Source organism: Suricata suricatta, chromosome 6 (genome assembly GCF_006229205.1).
Source record: "Suricata suricatta isolate VVHF042 chromosome 6, meerkat_22Aug2017_6uvM2_HiC, whole genome shotgun sequence".
Classification (NCBI taxonomy): Eukaryota; Metazoa; Chordata; class Mammalia; order Carnivora; family Herpestidae; genus Suricata; species Suricata suricatta.
The window spans coordinates 19,984,038-20,006,466 of NC_043705.1; the positions used below are offsets into that span (position 1 = coordinate 19,984,038).

Genomic DNA, 22,429 nt, shown 5'->3' on the forward strand with positions numbered 1-22,429 from the left:
AAGTCCCCAGGGATCCCTTCACAAAACAGTTTTTTCTTCCTTTGAATGCAAATCACTTTTATGGCCCTTTTCAGATGATACCTTGGGTTATGGTGCTTCTGGAGAAGTCCTCCCGTTGTTAGAATGTGAATACCTTGTGCATAGAGATTATACTTATGTCTGTGTGTAGAGTCACCTTGGAAAATGGCACCCACTAGTCTAAAAACAAATTCACTATTTGATACTGAAGAAGAACTGAGGCTTCTGAAATGTGAACTCTACAAAGCAGAAGTTAAACAAATTCATGTTATCTCTGACCCGCACTTAGGTAAGCAACTCCCTTCACTCTTGTTTCATCTGCCTGATACCTAATACACTTCAAAGTCGGCCTCACATGATAACCTTTTGGAAAGTAGTATCTGTACTTGGTGGTCCACAGAGCACCTAGCACAGTGTCACACATAGGGTTGACACATAGCAAGTGTTGATGAGTTAAGAACAGTGAGAGATGACGCAGTGCTTTATTTTCATTTAGAGGAAGTTAGGCTTAGTTAGCTGAGTTCTAGATCATTTAGTTGAAAAACAAAAGTTGTTACTGAAGACTTTCAGTTGGGGACACTGAGAAAATACCAGAGTTTCAAGAGACATTAATTTTCAAGACAGACTGTAATCACAGTAGTAAACATGAATGTACCCAGGAAATAAAAGCCACAGTCAGAGTGGTTATTTTCTGAAGGTGGGACTATGTACAAAATGTCTTTCTGAGGATTAGTAGATGGGCTGTCAGGAAGGCTAAGTCCTCCCATGGGCCTTTTAAAACTTCCTTTATTCTTTTCACTGTGACCTTTCTCAAGACTAAGCTCTGCTATGATGATTTCTTACTGATTTTCCTTCTCTCTTGTCAGTATTGAGAAGGAAAAAGGAAAGGAAGTCAAGAAAATGAAGAGCCCTAAAAACATTTAGAGCAAACTGCCTAGTCTCTAGTTATCATACCTAGTTTCTAGAACCCAACACTGTGAAAGTGGTATCTAGTTTGTAGCCTCCACCCTTCAGTGATATGACCAGAACATGGGTGGAGCAAAGACCCTTTTGCTATGGTAACTCAACCTCAAACACACTGACCACCTGGGCATTTTCTAGTAAGGATGAAACCCTTCCCAAAGAGGTCAATGTCAAGGAGCAGCGCCACAAGAAGCCACTGGCTAACATGAGAACAGGAAATGTAAACAGTCCTTGAAGCCCTAGGGCAATAGTAAGGCTGCCCACCGCATGTACTTACAGTCAAACTCAGCAACAATATAAGTGTTCAGTTATAGTACAATCCTACAATAAGTTAGATGGCCAAAGTCATGTGCTCTGAAGACATGTAATAACATGGAGAAATGCTCACATATAATGCTAAATGAAAAGAGAGGGATGCAACAGTGCATTGCTGGTGTGTTACCAATGCTATAAAAAAGGCCAGAGAGATATATACCAGAATTGGCAATAGCAATATCTTAGTAGAATTCAAGGTGATTTGTAGTTCTTCCTTAAATTCTTGCTTTTTAAATTTTTACAATGAAAATATGCTAATTTTTAAATCACAAAATGAAAATAATCAGTGGTTTACAACATTATGCATTTGAATCTGACTATGAAAAGGAAATTAGAGACATAAGAAAAGTAACAAAGGATCACTGCCCTAGTTGCAGAGAAGTGGTCAGGTCTGCAGTAAGACCCTACAGCCTGATTACCTGGATTAACTTCCCTGAGTTTGTGTTTCCTTGTCAATTGAATGAGGATACTATATTTTATCAAATTTAAGATTGCATGGATTATAAGATACACATACCACCATCTCATGTGCCAATATTAGGTTTTAAAATCCTGCCATACTCCATTTTTAAGCAAAATTTAAGAAATATGAAATAGTTGGGTGAGCACCCAACTCCTGATTTCAGTTCAGGTCTTGATCCCAGGGTTGTGAAATCGAGCCCTATGTCAGGCTGAGTGTGGAACCTGCCTAAGATCCTCTCTCTCTGCTCTCTCTCTAAAAAAAAAAATGTAAGAAAAGAAAAAGAAAGGTGAAATAAATGTGTCAGAGCACTGATGAAATACAGTAATAATATAGTCATATTTGTACCAATCCCATATGCTTTTATGAAGATTGAACAACTTTTACATAATGTTTTTAAAAGAGGTCAATGACAATAAATGCTTAACAAATGTAAGCCATTATGGGACACTCACTTAAGACAGCCAAGACAGACCCTGAGAGTGAAGGCAGAGATTTTCGTTTGAGAGGTCTGAGGGTGGCAAGTAGACTGACATGGGGAAAGGGTGAAGGTGGCTGAGCACTGGGGAGGGTGACTCTAGTCATAAGATCCAAAGCCAGGGTGCCTTAACATTGCTTCACTAGGTGTGAAAGCCACCCGTAGAAAATAGAACCATTGTTTTAGAAAGCAATATTACATAGGGTCCTAAAAATTGAATTTCTCAAATAACTGTGTAAGAAGTTACAAGTTGAGGTTTGAAGAGAGGAAAAAGAGAAAGAGGACATCATATGAGGTTGAGTGGCTTTAAGTACTGCAGTCATCAAATTATTTTATTTATCCCTAATATTTGTAAAGTCACCACAAGACACAGAGAATCTTTCAGTTGCAGGGGTATAGTAGAAAGAAAGCCACAAGAAAAAACCATACTCATCTTTCTTTCTAAACACTTTCCAAACAACTGAACAAAATTAAAATATAGATGTAAGAATACTTGGAATTTACATGCCTAACTGTGTCTATTGCAGTAGTACTGAATAAAGACAAATGCAAAAATGGAGACAGGTTGAAAATAAGATTTTATTAAATTGTCACATATTTCATGAGCTACAAGTCTCTAGGAAATTAACGCTTTTCTTCAAGCATTTCTTTAGAAGGACCTATAATAACTTAACAAATTATTCATAATTTATGGGCAATAGTAACAAAAGGGAATTATTATGAGCATTAGAAACCAACATCTTTCATCATTTTGGTCACTGGAAGAATAAATCTATTTGTTTTTATTTACTCACATATAAAGTACTTACCAAATATTTACCATGCAGGTAAGTTACAAGAGTGCAAAAGTGCAGGCAAAAGCTACTGCTAAGAAACAAAGAATGTTGACCAAGTGGGATAAATCTGGCAGAATGAGTCAACCAGAGCCCCGACCACTAAACCTTTTCAGGTTTTGTATAGAAACAAGGCCTGGCCTGGAAACGGTCCAGAAAAGTAAAATACTCTCTGGTGCCAGGAATCACATCAAGGTCAAACAAAGGGAAAAAGGAACAGTCCACAGAAAGATATTCCAGCAGTTTTTATGTGCATTTAGCAGGTATGTGAGTTTTAGGGTGCAGAACGGCAGCCGTAGTAGGATCCATAATAAACTTCAATTTAATGTGAATTTTGAGGCTGAAGAGATCAAAACAAATCATCTTGGGATATACTACCATTCAGGAAGAGCTAAGCCCCTACATCTATTCTCCAAGGTCCCAAAGAGCATGATTTCTTCTTTTCAGAAGGAGAAAGATTCATCAAAGTACATCAGATGGGGATCAATCAGAATGACTAACATTCAACACTTTGTATGGGTATTGATTCCAAAAGAGTGACTTTTAAATCTAGTATTTATGCTTGCCTTTTTTTTTTTTTAATTTCCAGAAAAATCTTTCAGGTCTTCATAAGATGATAGATTTTTGCAAATCCTAGAGTGAAAGGGACTTCATCCATCTTCTAGTCTTACACTGCTCCCTGTAATTCTCCGAGAGGAAGAAAGCCATGTTGAGGTCATGGAGGAGGGAGGCTTCTGTGGGTCATGCTGAGCTGTTTCTTAAGATATATGCTCACCCTCCTCCCTTGACTGCACTGTCTTATAACAGAAAGAGTTGTCCAACCTGTATGTGGGTGACTCTCAATTAGCAATAAAAGCCTTGTAGTGGGTCGCTGCCCCAACTGGGTGATCAGTAAGCATGACTTTACACGGGCAGTTTTAACCTTTGGACCAGAAGGTGCAAACTCATTATTTCTGCAGTGCCTAGGCAGGTTGTATAAATGAGCTCAGTGAAGTCATGGTGAAAAATTCAATAGGGCAAGTGCAATGACAAATGTTAAATACCAGTTGGCCTCAGTGGAAGAGCTGAAGAGACTGCAGGAGGCTGCGGTGACTGGGAGAGGGCAGACTCCATTCTAAAGGGGCAGCCATCTCTCAACTCCTACTGATTGCTGCCTGAGAAGTGTGGGCCTGTTGTGAGCTCCTCTGAATTCTCAACGGATGCTGGCTTCCAGGACATGCCACCTGTGCAGTCACACCGGGCCTACACTAAGAAGGGCCCACGCCTGCTTTCATACTCTGCTATCTGTGTTATGAATCTCTTAATAACTTTTGAATAAGAGTGTCTACATTTTCCTTTTGTGTTGGATTCCCAAAATGATGTAGCATGTCCTGTTTCCAAGAAAAGCTGGAGTGTGCGCCCATAGTTTTCTATAATATATTCCAGTATTGAAACATTGGCAATTGAAATTTCAAAATTCAGTGAATGCACACATTTGCAAGTGAACTGCTCTAGAAGCTGGCAACAGGCTTTAATCCTGTAGATCCTCATCTCAAGGATTATCCTAGACTTTTAGCACTTGCAGCTGTGAGATCTTCGATGCAACCTAGTCAACCCGCTTATCCTCCGGATGAGGGAACAGTCACAAGGACTGAAAATAGAAACGCAGGCTGTCATATATAACACCCACTCTACTGGGCCTGTTGGGAGCAGCTTTTCCTGGACATACTTCCCATACTTGAGGAATGTGAGTTTTCTGGCATCTGTGACAGTGTGTACTTTCTGCTTCAGGACCTCAGTTTCTTGGACCAAGATGTGCCAAGAAAGTTGGTTTCATCTTTGGGTGATTTATACTTTTTCCTAAGTGATTATAAGCCACTGTTAGTTTTCTTATGATTTACATACTGATTGATCCAGGTAAACCTCTTAACTTAGCCAAGAGTCTGGATTCTTCTAGGACCCAGTCTACTGCATCAGATCCTACCCAAGGGCCACAGACTTTTATGCGGCAATTTCTAGTTTTCCTCCTTTTTTCACACCACCAGTTTTGGTAATTCTCTACATGATGTAAGAGGCAGGGAAAATAGCATGAAAAAATGTATAATCATTTTCCAGCATGATGTTTAATTTCCTTTATCATCAGTACATTGGAAAAGAATGCATTCCTAGGTTGCCAGACAGTATAGAGATTGGCTATTTTTAGGATTTTTCAGTATGTTGGACGTAGACATATTTTTTAAGAATGTGAAATAAACAACATAATCTCTTTTCAGGAGTTCCCCAGTTTATATTTCTTTGCTTTCATGCCCCCACTTCTAGATCCTTCTTCCTGTCCTATTCTGTGGCATTCTACGGCCTATGAGAACTCTGGTGGACTATTAGTAATTGAATATGTACTTGGATAGATCCTGCAACAGGCAACAATTACATGTCTAATAGTGACATTTTATATCTGAAGCCACTAGTATAATCACATCATCTCTGGGTGCCTCAAAGTCTTATTTTCAAAATAGATTAAACAACTTAATGGAGTAGTAAAGATTTAAAGATTGTGACAGATTAGAAAGGTGTTTTTAGGAACAGATGTCACAGATTACCAACTAAACTGTCAAAAACAAGCAACCTGTGCCTTAAATATGATGGAGGCCAAGTCCCAGCCAGATTAAGGGTTTGATTTAATTTAAGATGTTGTTTTTGTTTTTTGTTATCTTGGGGGGGTTGTTTTGCTTTGTTTTGTTTTGGTTTTTGGTATGTTCACCCTACCCTGTAAGGGTGTCTGTTCTTCCCCGGGTCATTCTAAGTAAGCCAGTGGATCTTTAATGCCCAGTGCTAGGCTGGGTTTCCTTCTTGCAGAGACAAAGGTTGGGGAGGAAAGGCTGTGTGGCAGACCAGTGAGATGTTTTGGGAACACAGCAGGATGTGGATGGCGTGGCCACTCTTTGTCCATTCATGGTGGCAGACTGCCGAGCCGCCAGGCCAACAGTGCCCTATGTTTGTTCCTTTGTTGTTTCGTACCATGCAGTGCCAGCGATATTCTGCCAGCTGATACCGTCAGCAGGTGCTCTTAAAATACCAAGGGCCCTGGGAAGGCAGGAGGAAGTAATGTTTGTGGTCACATAGGGCCTTGTGCCATCATTTCACAGGGCACTGGCTTTTGTTATTTGTTTATTATTTTTAAACCAAATGGTACCACCCTATTCTCTGTGGTTCTTTGAAGACAGCAAGATTCCACTGCTTTTCTCTGTTCTTAAGAAGGGTTATGTGTGGAAGGTAAATAACCCCCAAGATACTAAGAAGGAGTTGGCCTGACTTGAAAAGACCACTTTCAGAGTAAAACAAGTGAGCACCAATGTCCAAGCAAAGCAGAAAAGAAGTTTTCACTTTAAGGAATAGCCACTATCATCCAAAGAAACCATGGGACCTGTCTAGGACTTCTTGGTTTAGCAAGTGTGTTATTCCTCAGGGATGCATGGTGTTTGCACACAGATCATAAGAAAGATTGCATTTGGGATCCAGCTGCAATGAGGACACATAAGTCATTGCATATATGACCAGCAGACTCTTTCTATATACCTACATGTTTCAGCCTTGTTCTGTTGGGGAAAATCACCTTAGTGCAAAATAAGAATATCCTGCCAGCCTATCTGTGGCTGGCAGTGACTTCTACTGGAGAGGTAACCGCTTAAGGTTGAAAGCAATTTTAACCATCTATATTTTAACTCCATTTCTACATTTACTTCAAAATACTGAGTCTATGGAATGGAGTCATTTTTCAGTGAAAATCTGCTCTATCAAAGGAGAGTCTTTCCCCCACCACTTTGAATTTCATTAAATGAACAGTTCAGAGAGAAGAAACACTTTAGGTAAAAGAATGCAATGGAGTATTTGGGACAAATGTAAATTGTCCCCAAGGAAGAATGATGTTCTTGTATACTTTATACAGAACAACCTTATTAACTTAGAATCATGTCAATTTTTTTAAATCTGAAAGTAACCAGGGATATTTCATCTCATTCAACCAGTGAGATATATTTTCACATACTGTGGAACACCTGTGGATGGGTCATGGATTGTGCAACCATTCTGGAGAGGGTTGAGGAGTGAGTGGGAGATGATGAGTAGAAATAGTAAGCGTGGGCCTGTCAAGAAATTTGGTTGTGGAAGAAAATAGAAGGTGACAGCTGGAGGGGGATGTGGGATGAATAAGATGGTTCATTTGTTAATTGGTTTTTAAGAGAGGGAAATATTATACATATTTATAGCTTTTAAGGATGATCCTACAGAGGGATCGTATGAAGATGTGGGAGAAGGAACACAGAAGACAGGAAGATTCCCTGTGAAGGTGGGAAGAGATGGGATCCAGAGCCCATAAAGGCAATGGGAGGGATGAGCTATGTACAGACAGAGGGCACCTCGTCCTCTGTGACTGCAAGGTAAGGAGGGAGGGATGGACGCCAAAGCAAGTAACCGTGGACTTTGGAACCTGAATTTGAGGCACCTCCTATCTCAGTAGTTTCCTTGAGTGAGTTTTTTCTTTTCTCTGTGTAACAGATGGGCAAAGTCATCCATGGAGAGTGAAAATAGATCAATCTGTTTAGGAGATTTGTGAATAGTAAAGAGAGCCTAACCTGGACGCTGTTGGAAATGAGAGCAAACTGCAGAAAGGCTCTGAAGGACTGTTAGGCTATTTTGAGAACTCACTGATACTAGAAACCAAGAGTATGGAGTGTCATTAAAATGCAAGGTGGGGAAGTTCTTGTCCCACAGAACTCAGAAGCACTGATGCTGGTCCCAGAGGGACAAGGACCAAAGGAAGCATGCAATGATAGAGGAAAGTTGTGGAGAATACTGAAAAGAGAGCTAAAGTGACAGGACATGGAGCCACACTCACCTGAGCTCAGGGAGGTAGGATTTGCAATCATATGTGCAGTCAATCCCGTTACTTAACAAATAAGAAAAAATGAGGCTTCGGTAGGTTATGTTTAACCTCTGATTTTCTGAAGACTGTCATCGAACAAATCATTATAATGCGTTTCCCAGTTTTCTATATGAACTTTGTAATAAATGAGGATTTCACTGCTGAGTAAAACCACATTTCAAAGAGATAAACAGATGGGTAAGCAGCAGCATATAATTAAAAAAAAATAAAACTATACATCTCCTTAACATTTTAATATACTAAAAATATGCTAAGTCAAAAGGGACATATATGTGCTATACATATTACCTATACAAAAGGCTTCCATGTACCTCAGTCTACACAGGGAGTAAAATACATTCCCTGTGCTTCTGAAATTAATACTGTAGCTACTTTCGTGGGGGTATAACCACTGTACACGCCAGGACTTTGTCTTCTCGACAATAGTATCCCAGAACCTAGAACAGAACCTGGATAAGTAGGCATTCCAGTATCTGTTCAATGAATGAATACATTAAATAAGGCTAAGCATTCCCCTTGATCTCCTATAAGTACCTTAGAGTCAAAATGGGTCTCACTTTGTACCCATTCTCAGTGCCCCACACCTTCACCCCCACAAAAGAATCTGATATTTCTCTATGTTACTTATTTCAGTGAATGGTGTTGCCATCTACCTAGTCAACAAAAGTGACAAAACAGGGAAAGACCCGTAAACCTCCCGTCTGCCACGCCTCATTTCTAGGACTAGCTGGTTCCTATGTCCTGTCAGTGTTATCTTGGGAAAAGCTTGATCAACACTTTCCCCTTCCAGCATTCCCACAGTCCTGCTCTGTGCAGGCCTTCATCATTTCTCAACTCGATTATTGCATTGGTCCTATATTTAGGTTCACTGACCCAAATTCCCCGACCGCCCCCCCTTGCTGGCCCAGTGTTATTACCAAATATCCATTCACTGACTAAAAATAGGACCCATTATTTTCTACAGAATAAATTTCCTTAGAGTGGCCTTTCAGAGTTTGCAAACTCTAACCCCTTGCTACACTTTGGGTTTTGTCTCTTTCCATTTTGCACTTTTGCCATACAGAACTGACCCATATTTTGAAAATTTTATAAAATTTCCTCATACTGCTAGCTTTGCTGAGATCTAGCTCACATGATAAAATCACAATTATTCTTCACAGTTTCCAACCATTATTAATTCATCTTCCAATGGACTTTGTCACTTGAATTTCATGTAGTAACTAATTAGATACTATTTTAAGACTGATGATATTGCTCAAAAAAAAAAAAAGAAACAACCCTTTTTATTAAGGTATGTAACAATAGTAGTGATATAAGATTAAGAGAAAATGGCAAATTAAAATTAATATTTAAACCCAGTATAATAAATGGACATAAAATATAAGCAGTTAGACTATTTTACTTTATAATTAGTTTAAATAAGCCAAAATAACTCTTTCATGTCCATTGGCAAAGTATACAAGTTTGATTTAGAAAACAGGATGGGGAGGGACACCTGGGTGACTCAGTCAGTCAAGCATCTGACCTCAGCTCAAGTCATGATCTTGTGGTTCATGAGGTCAAGTCCCACATCAGGCTCTGGGTTGACAGCTCAGAGCCTGGAATCTGCTCCGGATTCTGTGTCTCCCTCTCTCTCTGCCTCTCCCCTGCTTATGCACTCTCTCTCTCTGTCTCCCAAAAATAAACAAAAATGTTTAAAAATAAATAAAAATTAAAAAACACCTGGTTCAGTTGGAAGAGCATGAGACTCTTGATCTCAACACTGATGAATTCAAGCCCCATGATGGATGCAGAGATTACTTAAATGAATAAACTGAAACTTATAAAAATAAAAAAGACGTAGGCTAGGAGATGAGCACTCTTAAATAGCTTGCAAGAATGTAAGCTGGCATACCGTTTGTGAAAGGAAAATTAACACCCTTAAATGTTTTGATGCATAAACTATGTTTATGAAATTGCTCCTTGCATGAGACCCTATATCTCTAACTCCTTAAGCATCCCATGGTTTCCTTATTAGAAATTGAGATTCAGAATGGAATGGGGTCTTAATGGGAATGGTAGGTGCTTCAGTAAATGTATCATGGTTGTGTGCCAGGAAAAAGGCCCATTAAGCGTTCAAGTGAATAAGTTATCCATAGGCAGAACATTAGTAGCTGGTCAGGAAACATGAAATAGGATTTGTCTTCAGGTAACCTGCATTAATACACATGTGCTGACCATATTTGTGAAGATTTGTGGGAAGCCAGTGGGAAACTAAAGACATTCCTTCCACGGTATGCTTATCATCGTGGGTTGGGGAGTAGTTTCCTCATCCCCCAACCCCCCCCCCCATAAAAAAACATGAGCTAAAAGAGTGTGCTTTCTATACAAACTGACCTAGACCAGTGTCCTGGCCAAAGGCACCATCTGGATTACTGTCCTCAAAGCCTCTAGACTAGATATTCTGGAGCCAGTACTGAGGCTCATCAGGACCTGAGTTTGACATCTTTACCAAAGGGTCAAAACATAGCAAGTAAGAGAAGTGACGGAGGAAAGTCTGACTTTTTTAGCTGTGTTTTATTTTTAACTGATGAACAGAACACAGGGGCTTTCACTTAGAAGGAAAACATACCCAGTGTAATTGGTTTTCCTTTACTTACTTGCCTGTAAAATAAAACAAGTATCTTTTATTCTTTGCTATTTTAAGTGGATTGTCTTCTCTCCTACATTTGATAGCCAAAGTGCTCAGTGACTGCTCAGTCACCTCACCCTGGCTGCTCCTGAGCACACACTTGGCTTTTACTTGTGATTACAGTTGAGGAAGCATCTCTAGGTAGCAGTGTCCTGTAGTAAGTCCTCCACATGGTCACACACTCCCAGTCCTTTGTTCTGAGTCTCATCACACAACTTCACAACAGGTGGGCTAGAGCAGAGTTCAGTCAACTGGAAAGTCGACTTGACAGTGAACTCTGAATCCCCTAGTTCCCAGAGGTTTTTCTATTTCCAGTCTGTCCTTTTCTTTGTCCGTGTTTACCACACATTCTTTGGCTACCCAACACCTGAACTCACCTTCATTAGCCTTCATCCCTTCTTCCCAAAAAGCCCCTCAGGTGCTTTCTTTCCTAGAGTCAATCTGGCATAGCAATTAAGAGTCCAGACCTTGAGCTAGCCTTTTGGGGTTGAAAACCAACCCCTAACACTTAGTAGAAACGACCTCTTAAACCTAAGCTTTACCACTCCCATTAGCTACTCTTCTGTGCACCAGGATCTTCAAGTGTAAAATAACAATGCTAAGAGAAGAAGTCTCCACCTGACAGAGAAAACACTGAAGAGATGTCAACTCTCATTATTACTTCAGAGGCACTTACTTCATCTTGGGAGGAAAAGCGGTATCCATGGTTTAAACCGGAGTAACTCCAGTTATGTAAATTTCACATGGAATACAGAATATACAATAGGAATAATTTACCACATATCCAGAGATAAAGGCTTCTGATTAAACATTAGAAATCCTACATCTTGCCTTGAATTGAGTTGAAATTAAATATACATTACCCTACTGTGCCCTAGTACTAGAGACAGAATTTCTAGCTACAATTTCACCTGCGTGCCCTTCCAGGCCAGCCACAGCCTACAGCAGCTGGGTACTGACTGCATCAGGCTCACTGGCAGGGGCCCACTGTCAACTAGGGCAGTCACAAAAAGTCCAGCCAGCCCATGGAATAGTTAATTTATACCGAACTTGGTTTATAGATGCATAAGACCCATGAGAGGCGGGGAGACATAGAAAGTGGAGGGAGTGGAAACACATCTTCAGCTTCTCAGTATACATTTTCCTAAAGTCAGTCCTGTTTCCTGGACTGAATCAATTGACAGCTCAGAGTTTCCTAGGATAACAAAATTCCTTGTGAAGAAGATTGTGTCACCACAGACTCAGAAAACTCAAATAAGACCCTTCAAATCTTGAGTGAAAACAAGACCACTTGGATTTATCATACTTGGCCAGATTTCTGCACTCACTCAGATCAGGACCTGGAAAATACCAACAACAAAAGAAAAAACAAAGGAAGGTGAATTTATCTGCCCTTTCTGATAACATCTGCCAAGTGACTGTAAGCATTAGTGTACAGCTCTAAGGATGGATGTACAATAAAGGTCTTACTGATTATACAGTTTGGGATCAGTGCTGCCACCTAAACCTGACGTTTCTGTGCATAAGGTTTTGTGATCACATTTAATCTCTTTGTCTTTGGCACATACAGAGCCTTGAAGAACATTACATTCAGTTGGGGAGGTTATGCTGTGAACAAGGATGCCCAGCTAAAGGGCATGTGGGGACTATCTTCCAGTTACATTCTGCTTATCTAGCTGAACACCTTGGCTCAGGAAAGGATCCTTCTAGAGGCACGAACACTTAAAAAAATGCATTCAGAGGCACTTGGGTGGCTCAGTCAGTTAAACATCCAACTTCAACTCTGGTCAAGATTTCATTATCCGTGCATTAGAGCCCCGCATTGGGCTCGGTGCCTGAAGCCTGCTTTGGATTCTGTGTCTCCCTCTCTCTCTGATCTTTCCCTGCTCACTGTTTCTCTCTCTCAAAAATAAACAAACATTAAAAACTAAAAAAAAATTTTCATTCAAAGATACTCCACCAGCTGATGCACAAAGACGTAGCTCCCTCCATGGGCATTTTTTACTTATTTCCCACATAGGCACTCCATGGGATTCAGTAGCAATCTTGGGGGGCATTTTGAGCTGCTTAGAATTCTGATCCCCTTTCCTACAATGGGGGAATTCTCCACTACAAAGATCTTCAAGAGAAACAGAGCCCACCAGGTGCAGCAGGCCAAATAACTTTCTGGGCCCCCTTGCAGCCAGGGTGAAGGAATATGACCAATCATGTGCACATTCCTTGGACTGTGGACCGGGGGTGGAGATGCACAGAAAAGGGCAGGGAAAATTCTTCAGAGCAGGAGCAAATTCCAGTTTCCAAAGCAGCAGAGGCAGGAATAGCAGGAGCTGTAGGAAGCATGCAACACACAGCGCCACAGTAAAGGCTTTGTAAGTGGGGGCTGCCTAGGACTCTAGCCTAGTTCTGCCAGCGAGTTTGGTTGTGCTGGCTGCTGTAAAGCCTCCCTTGTGGCCTGCCTGTTTTGCAGTCTGATTTTCTCCAGGTTTCTCAGCAGTAAATGCCTTTTGTATTTACAGTGGTTCTTAAGGGTTTATAAAGAAGATTGTTGAGCAGAGATGAGGATGGAAAGTACTTGAAGTTTAAAAATCACACCGCTCTGTTGAGCAGAGATGAAGATGGAGAGTGCTTCACATCAAGCTAAAAATTTTCCTAGATGGGGCACCTGGGTGGCTCAGTCAGTTAAGCATCTGACTTCAGCTCAGGTCATGATCTCACGGTTCATGGGTTTGAGCCCCACATCAGACTCTGTGCTGACAGCTCAGAGCCTGGCGTCTGCTTTGGATTCTGTGTCTCCCTCTCTCTGCCTCTTCCCTGTTCTCTCTTGCTCTCTCTCATTCTCTCTCTCTCTCCCCCTCTCTCTCAAACATAAATAAACATAAAAATTAAAAAAATATATCCTAGAAATGTTATCAGACAGAACTCTAGCTTCCTTACCACCACACACATAGGCCTCCCTACTTCTTCTGGGCCAACACTAGTTCTTCTGGGCCAACAACTAGTTTGGGATTCAATCTCAGGAAACTTAGAATATCAATGATTCACTATTTTCTGATACATTTAAACCACTCCTCTCAACTACCACCTTCCTGTCAACATTTGAATATGACCACATAGCTTCCAGTTAAAATGATTTGCCTTGAGCCCACATGACTGAGCTATTGCTCTATCCCACAGATTACCCACTGGAGTGCCTGAGTACGGTGCATTCTGAGAATGGGTTCCAGGTGTGCCAGGATACTGAAAGTTACAAAGATTTGTGGTAATGCTTGTTTGTAAATTATAATCTCTGGGAATAGGACAGACCCAAGATGACCATTTTAAGCTTTTTCTTCTAGAACTCAATGTAATTTGTAAGTCTGGGAAATAATGTCTTTCTTCATTTTTGGAAATTTCTCCTCACATATTTACCTCAACTATTATCTCACATATAAAATTTACATCATTCTCTTGTCCTTCTTTTTGGAAAACATCTTACACTTAGCAATCTCTTTTCCATACTCTACATCTCTTACAATTCTTCCATATTTTCTATCTCTTCACTTCTGTAGATTCTCCCCATTTCCCCTATATTGTCTACAAATGTCCTAGGTCCTTAATCTACTTTATCTATTCTATGGTTTACCACATATATTTTCCATGATTTTTATTTTCAAATTTTTACCTGGTTCTTTTACATACTTGTTCTTTTTCCCAATAATCCTTTATTCTTATCATATGATTTTTAAAATTATTTTTGGACATTAAAACCCTTTCAGATTCCTCCATTATGAAGAGTTCCTGGGTATGGTTCCTCTGTTTCTTGTATAACCTCTCATTTTCTTTCACTGCAGGGAGTCACCGTCTGTGCTTTGTAATTTTAGTCTGTGAGCTTATCTTTAGTAGGAATTGTTTCCATGGGAGCTCCTAATACACCATTCCAAGTTTGCCTCTCTTCATGTTTCACTAATTCTGAACAATTTTAAAATATATTTTTGGCTAATGGTTTCTATATGACAAGATAAATATGAATCAGAACCCAAGCCATACACAACATGGATTTGAGATGCAAATTTCTCCAGGATGTCTTTCCTGAATGCATAAGATGTCCCCGAATTGAGGAGGAATGTATTTTTAGCCATTTTTGCCAAGTGAAAAGCCTCTTTCTAGTTCAGGTTTGCATGCGGGAGAAGGGCAGCCCTATGCCAGCCCCTTTTAGGCAGATGGCTTATGAGGGTTAACTCTATTCCTAAACGACCATGAAAACTGCCACCCCTAAGGCTGAGGTCGGCTTACAATACCCCTGTAGCCTGCTTCATTTCCACTCTGATTCAAGATTACTTGCTTTGAGTTTCCACTGCATTTTTAATACACAGTGCACATTTCTCCTTTCAGGCTTTTAATGTATGTGTTTAGATCTGTAGTATTGTTCTGTGTTACCACATGGCTTGTGTGGGAAAAGTGTCTCCCCAAATCAATCCTGTCTGTCATCTTGACCAACAGTCTTGACTGCCATTCTTAACAGACTCATTAGGTAAATCTTATAGATACTAGAGTTTGGAAATCATACATGAAGTTTGAAAATCACACCATTATGGAGCCCAAAACTTTCATTTTCCCCTCTCTCCTACCCTCACCACCCCACAAATATATAGCCAATCACTCAGATTCAATTTACTTCCTGAATATTCTTGTCTTTCACTCCCCCATTTACTTGAACCACTGAAATGTTTTCATAACTGACATTCCTGCATGTAGACACTGTCTCTTAAAACTGTACGTACCTCATACCACCAGGGTGATTTCACCAAGCCTAAAATGCTTACATTTGCTACAAGATAAAGCCCAAACTTCCTAGAACCATATAAACGCTCATCTGTTTTCTAGACTATATGTCTCCTGCTTTTTATCTCCATATCTTGAACTTGACATCATGAAGTTTCCTATATAGACAATGTTTCTGAATACTAGTCTTATGCATACTGAAATGACCTTGTTCTGTACCTCTTTCTTTCATGCAATATCTCCCCTAGGAAACTGTCTTTGACCACCTCCCCCAAGGGAGGGCTAAAGACTCCCTCCTCTCTGCACCCAGAGGACTCTATACCTGCTCTGCCACAAAACAATATACTATAAGTTAATATGCTTGTCTCTCTCTCAAGACAAGAGCTTCCAAAGAGAAGGGATTATGCTTTATCTTTCTATTCCCAAAATCTGCCTCAGAGGCTGGCACATAACACAATGTTTGTTGAACAAAAATAAATTATTGAGATCACAGAAAAACAGCTCTACTAATGAGCTGGATTCTCTTTTAAATGTTTATCTGCTTTGGAATGTTTAACCTGGTCAAGAAAACACAGCCTCAAAAATCTTCATCTAAAAAGTTTTTTAGTAGATTATGTGCTTGGAAAATTGGGATCAGTCCAGTAGAAATCTTCAACTCTCAAGGATATGCTCTCTTGGCTCTGCCAGGGTGGTAGAAATACCATTTCTAGTATAATTCTTTATTTAACTCACAGTTTTCCCCCCATTTTCTCTATCATAGAAAATAGTAATAACAGTCCTAATGAAAAATAAAGAGATTGAGAAAAGTAATAAAGAAACAATTAGATACACTATATATGTTCTCTCCTTAAAAATATGCAATGTGATTCCAGTTTGCAATATTAAAAAAAAAACTGAAATACTACAAATGAGCAAAGACTTGATAGTAACTACATTTCACACCAAACCTTTTTAGACTATGTTACATTTCTCCTTTTCATATATTGGAATATCTTGAAGTACTTTGAAGTCTTATAGAAATTTCCCCCCATAATGGACAAAATTTGGCTAGCTCTTAAAGATCTTTGAGATATTTTAGGCCGGAGAAATGACAATTATTTTTTTTCTGGCGCTGTGTGTGTGTGTGTGTGTGTGTGCGCACGCATTAAGTGCATACAGGGATTATCAAGGGATTTAAAGCATTTGAGAAGCATGAGTTACCTTTTTTAAACATCTTGAGTTACTTTTATACAAGAAATATAAAAGTGATTTTAAAGCTAAAAAAATATATATTTTCTTGAAATATCCTTTACATTGTCTCTGTTCCCCACCTCGTTTTAAACATTCGAGGTTCAGAGCATTTAATCAGGATGAGTTAATTCATTCATATGTAAACCCCAAGGTAGTTTAAAAAATTCCATTTGTCATTAGAAAAAGTGAACATCAGGCACTCGCCTCAGATTACTGTGTTGTTGACAGAAATGGGAACAAGACTTAGAATTTTCCTGCTAGATCTCTTTGAAGCTTATGAAAGTCATTCAAATAACTTTGAACAATGCAATGAGTGTGAAAGCAGGGACAGGAACTTTCCTTCGTTGTGTGACCTGAAAAAAGTTCCAAAGGACTTAGGGGTGAGAAATAAGAATCAGAAAGACTGAGGTTTTTGTTTTTATTTTTGTTTTTCCAAGTCAGAGAGAGAAAGAGTGCTGGAGGTTCAAATGGCTTAGTTGCAGTGTGGTATTGTGATTACCATCTCTTCAGATTTACCCTAAGGAAGAAAGCGTATATACCCCACAAATTCCATAACTGCACTGCCATGCCATAGTATTATTTCTAGAACCTGATAGTCCTTTGCTCCAATTAATTCCTTTCCTTCTACAGTTGAAATTGGCCATCTACCAAAAAATAGCAGACATCTTACATAGACTAAGCCTCCATAGAAATCGCCCACATCTGCACCTTTCTGGAGTTTTCTCCATCTTTCTGGAGTTCTTCTGTTGTCCCCTTTTCCCCAGCTCACACTCATGTCTGCCTTATGCATATAACACAGAGAAGTCCTTAGGAGACTCATACTGCCTTTGTAAACAGCACCTGGCTCTTGTCTGTAGATACTCCTCTGGTTGACCTTTATAGATGTGCATATCAGAACCAACCAAAAAGCCTCAAAGCTGCATTGCCCTGCCTACATCCAAATTCTCTCAAGTTTTGACTGAGTAGGCCTGGTGAGAAGCTGGAGCTGAGCTCAAGAGCTTCTCAAATAGATCTGATGTGCAGATGTCAAAGTACAAAACAAGAGAGGAAGCCTTAACAGTTCCCTTCTGAAAGGTCAGTGAATGAAGAGAGGCTCACCACTGACCTGGCTTCTCTGGTAATAACCTTCTCCTCTGTGTTTCTTTTCTAACAGCCACTGGATATCTATCAAATTTTACCCATTTCTTAGGTTATTGTTTTCTTGAATTGCGTATGCTTAATTACTCCAGGCCTGTTTGTCTGCCAGTGGAATTTTCCATTTCTGAGTAAAAGAATTTTAAGTCATAATGATACTAGTATAGACCTTTCCTTCATGAAGAAAGAAAGAAAGAAAGAAAGAAAGAAAGAAAGAAAGAAAGAAAGAAAGAAAGAAAGAAAGAAAGAAAGGAAGGAAGGAAGGAAGGAAGGAAGGAAGGAAGGAAGGAAGAAAGAGAGACCTAATGTCAGACACAAAAGTAGTGATTTTAGGATTGGAAAGGATTAGATTTCTAATTTAGAAATCTATGATAGAAATTGTCTTACCAAAATAATTTAGTAAGACCTCAGATGGCTTCTAAATATCTTTCCACTTTAGAACCAATGTGGTTGGTTGACAGTAACAACAAAAGTAAACATTTTTAGGAAACGAAAATGCAATGTGTAATGAAAAGATTAAAAGTTTCAGTTCACCTAAAAAGTTAAGTACTGTGATTATTGTATAGCTATTATTACTATTTCAAGGAATGTATTCCATACAAGAGCCAAAAATTGTAGGCAACCCACATGTCCATAAACAGATGAAGAGACAAGCAAAATTCATTATAGACATACAATGAAATATTATTCAGCCCTAAAAAAGAAGGAGTCCCATATTGGGCATGGAGCCTACTTAAAAGAAAAAAAAAAAAAGGAACAAAATCCTGTCATATGCTACAACATGGATGAATCTTGAGGACATTAGACTAAGTGAAATAAGTCACCAAAAGATAAACATTATATGATTCCATTTATATGAGGTATGAGAGTAGTCAAATTTACAGCAAAAAAAGTAGAATGGTGGTTTCCAGGGTCTGAAAAGAGGGAAAATGGTGAGCTGTTATTTAATAGGTGCAGAGTCTCAGTTTTTAAGAAAAAAGTTCTAGAGGTTGATTGGACAACAATGTGCATACATCTAGCACACTTAAGTACATTTAGAAATGGTTATGATGGTCAATTTCATGCCATGTGGCTTTTTGCCACAATTAAAAAGAAAAAAAGAAATGTCTTCAATTGAAAACCCAAGACTCACTAACTGATATCGTCAGTTTACATAAGGGCCTATAGAATTGAAGTTAAAGCAAGTAGAAGTCAGCTTGGACTTGGATATGTGGTACATGAACAAAATTAGGGAGCAGATGATTTATCTATTCATTCTTTCAGACTGTTAAAAAGATTTATTTCTTGTGTATCTCCTTAATTTTAGTTTTACAGAAGTTTGTCTGGCTTTGGGTCAGCTGTATTCTTATCTGGGGATGGAGATCAGATTCAGTCCAGGACATACTAAGAATGTATTTTTCTGGGGGTCTGATATTTCCAAATATGAGTGTTTTCCTATCAGTACAAACGTGTTCCAATTACTACTAACAATGGCCTGGAAGTTCCTTTCTAAAGCAAAACTGATCAAATATGGCTCCTGAACTTCTTCTGGTTCAGGGCCAGAATAGACAACTCACCATTTGTCCACCTTGGGACATCTTCGATCTGTTGATGAACAACTCATCTGATTACTCCTAAATCTTACAATCTCAGACTCTGGGAAATTTTGACACCACTAGTCACCAGCAAGACATGAGACAAGTGGCTTTAAGCCCAGTCCACATAGTCCCCTCCCTACCCACTATCCTTGCATATCTGAGGTGAGGGTGTGTTGATGGGAACAGGCTTGGAGGTCTACTAGACAGGACTTTGAGATATAATTAAAGATTTCTGTTTGAGAGTCCAGATTCATGTGCTGTCTTTTCACTGCTAGCTTTCTTAATGGAACTGGAGAAAATATCTTAAGAGTGACATTAGACTCTTGAATCCAACAAAACCAAGCAATGATCTATATTTGATGACCTGTTTTACGACAAGGACATTTGTCTAGACTTGTTAAAATATGCAATATGAAACTTGCTAATATCTACATAGCAAAAGTTTACATAATCACCACGCCTTTCCCTCCCTCTCTGACTCTCTGCCTAGTATTCACAAGCATCTAATATGTCCTTTATTGGGTTATGGCTTTATAACCCTTTATTGCATGCGTATAACCCAATTCACACATGAGGTCAGATTCTGAAATTATTCTTTTGTTCTAAGGAATACTGAAAAGAAATACATATAAACATAAATATGTTAGTCTCTACCTGTGAAATATGGCTTCTCTAAATAGTGGAGAAAAACAAGACAGCTTCTCTAAATAGTGGAGAAAAACAAGACAAAACGTTTAACTGAAGTCACAGGGGGAACATTGTATATGAGGAAAGAAAGTGGACTTAGATGGCAAATACTGCTTAATGTTGAAACCATTTCCCCCAGGTGGAAAACTCTCTCTACAGAGCATTACTGACACTTTAGCACAGAACTTTTCAGATGTGGCAAATCACTGCTATTTCTTCTGTCATCTTTAAAGGTTTATGGTACATTGACTTAGTGGTGAAGGGCAGAAATTGCAGGAAAATCCCAAGGGAGATACTAAGCTAACATCGTCACATTATAAGGTTTTCAGTGAGAAAAGAAAATAGTGATTTTGTTAGAGTATTGGAAATGTGTGTGTGTGTGTGTGTGTGTGTGTGTGTGTGTGTGTGAATGTGATCAAATGGACATAGTCTATAATGTCACCATTACTGGATAAAATGTCATTATTATGCATGCATCCTCTATACACATCATCAGATAGCATGAATGTGAAAAGAATTGGAGAGGAGACTACAGGATACCTTTACAGTCAGACAACCAGAGTAACCTTGCCCTGCAGGTCATGGGCAAATGACCTTCAAGGCAGTTCAGTTTTAATCACTGGGTTATAGTTATAGGTGTCATCAAGACTATATGTTTGTAATTTATTTGATTACCAACTGTTTTCTTTGCTTTGTATCTCTAGTATCTTGAGGAACTTGGTTTTTCTAAGTGGAGGCCAGGACACAGTTTTAGTGATCCTTCCTATGTCATCTGAGTCTTTCTTATGATATGACCTCCTCTTTATTACAGTGACTGGCTGAGAAGAAATCAAGAAGAGGAAAATCAAGAAAAGAGAATTTTTAGAGTAGCAGTATCAACTGAACTACTAAACACTATCTGATGCTCTAGATAAAAGTAGTTGGTATCAACATAGACAGACTTTCCATGATCAGTTCCGGTTCTGTGACTCAGTAGTGCTACATGGGTGTGACTTCCCATCGTCTGCTTCATGAATTTATTCCATTCACTTGAATTTATATTGCCCAATTAGTCTAATATTCAAGTGAATCCTTTTTTTTTTTAAATAAAATAGTCAAAAAAGTAAATCACATCTTGAGCTAGCAGCCAAGTTGAATGCTTTAATTTCTGGTGATTTCTCCCACACACATTTAAATGTCTTTGGTCAAACTAAATGTCAAACATTGCTTGCAATGGACCTAACTGGGCACTTCAAACTTCCTTAGGGGTAACTTGATTTGAGATTTTTGGCCCTTATTAAACCACTTTTGTTTCCAGATATATACCAGATTAAAGCAACTGAAAAGTTAAAGAAAAGGAGTGCCTAGTGACTCAACAGGTAGAGCGTCCACATCATTATCAGCTCAGGGTGTGGTCTCATGATTGTGGGATTGAGCCCTGCATTGGGTTCTGTGCTGCGTGTAGAGTCTGTTTAGGATTCTCTCTCCTTTACCCTCTCTGCCCCTCCCCTGTTCATGCTCACACTCTCCCTTAAAATAAACATGAAAGAAAGAAAGAAAGAAAGAAAGAAAGAAAGAAAGAAAGAAAGAAAGAAAGAAAGAAAGAAAGAAAGAAAGGAAGGAAGGAAGGAAGGAAGGAAGGAAGGAAGGAAGGAAGAAGGGAAGAGGGAAGGAAGAAAGAAAGAAAGAAAGAAAGGAAGGAAGGAAGGAAGGAGGGAAGGAAGGAAGGAAGGAAGGAAGGAAGGAAGGAAGGAAGGAAGAAGGAAAGAAGGAAGGAAAGAGAAAAGAAGGAAGGAAAGAGAAAGGAAGGAAGGAAGGGAGGGAGGAAAAAAGAAAGGAAGGAAGGAAAGAGAAAAGAAGGAAGGAAAGAGAAAGGAAGGAAGGAAGGAAGGAAGGGAGGGAAGGAGGAAGAAAAGAGGGTGCCTGGGTGGCTTAATGGGTTGAGTGGCAGACTCTTGGCTTTGGTTCAGGTCATGATTCCAGGGTCATGGGATCAAGCCCTGTGGTGGGCTCCATGCTGTGCATGGAGGCTGCTTGAGGTACTGTCTCTCTCTCTCTCTCTCTTTCTCCCCCTTTCCCTTTGCTAACATAAAAAAATTTAAAAAAGAAAAATAGGAAAATTAAAGAATAGATAAATTACTAATATTCAACAGATAGTACTGTCAAGACTTATAATCAATAACTCATTATTAAGAACCACTATCTCAGAAATTCTAAAGAGTAAAGATTCTAAGACAATAATAGTAACAATATTAACTAAAGTCATGCCACTCAACAATGTATAAAACACTCAGTCATGCACTCACTTTATTAGTTTTAACATTGTAAATAGTTTTTTTATAGTTTTTATATGAAATCAAGTCCATTTAACTTTAAACTTAGAAGTTTCTGATGTAAAATTGTTT

General features: G+C 39.1%; 1 protein-coding gene and 1 long non-coding RNA gene across 10 annotated transcripts in view; both read left to right on the forward strand.

Annotated features, from left to right (window-relative positions):
• The window catches only part of CCDC192 (coiled-coil domain containing 192), a 198,459-nt gene that overhangs the window by 112,168 nt on the left and 63,862 nt on the right, over positions 1-22,429 (forward strand). The window lies entirely within an intron of this gene.
• LOC115294134 lies at positions 13,837-20,979 on the forward strand. Its single transcript, XR_003909740.1, has 2 exons — positions 13,837-13,915; positions 20,857-20,979. It is a non-coding gene; the product is annotated as an uncharacterized LOC115294134 (long non-coding RNA).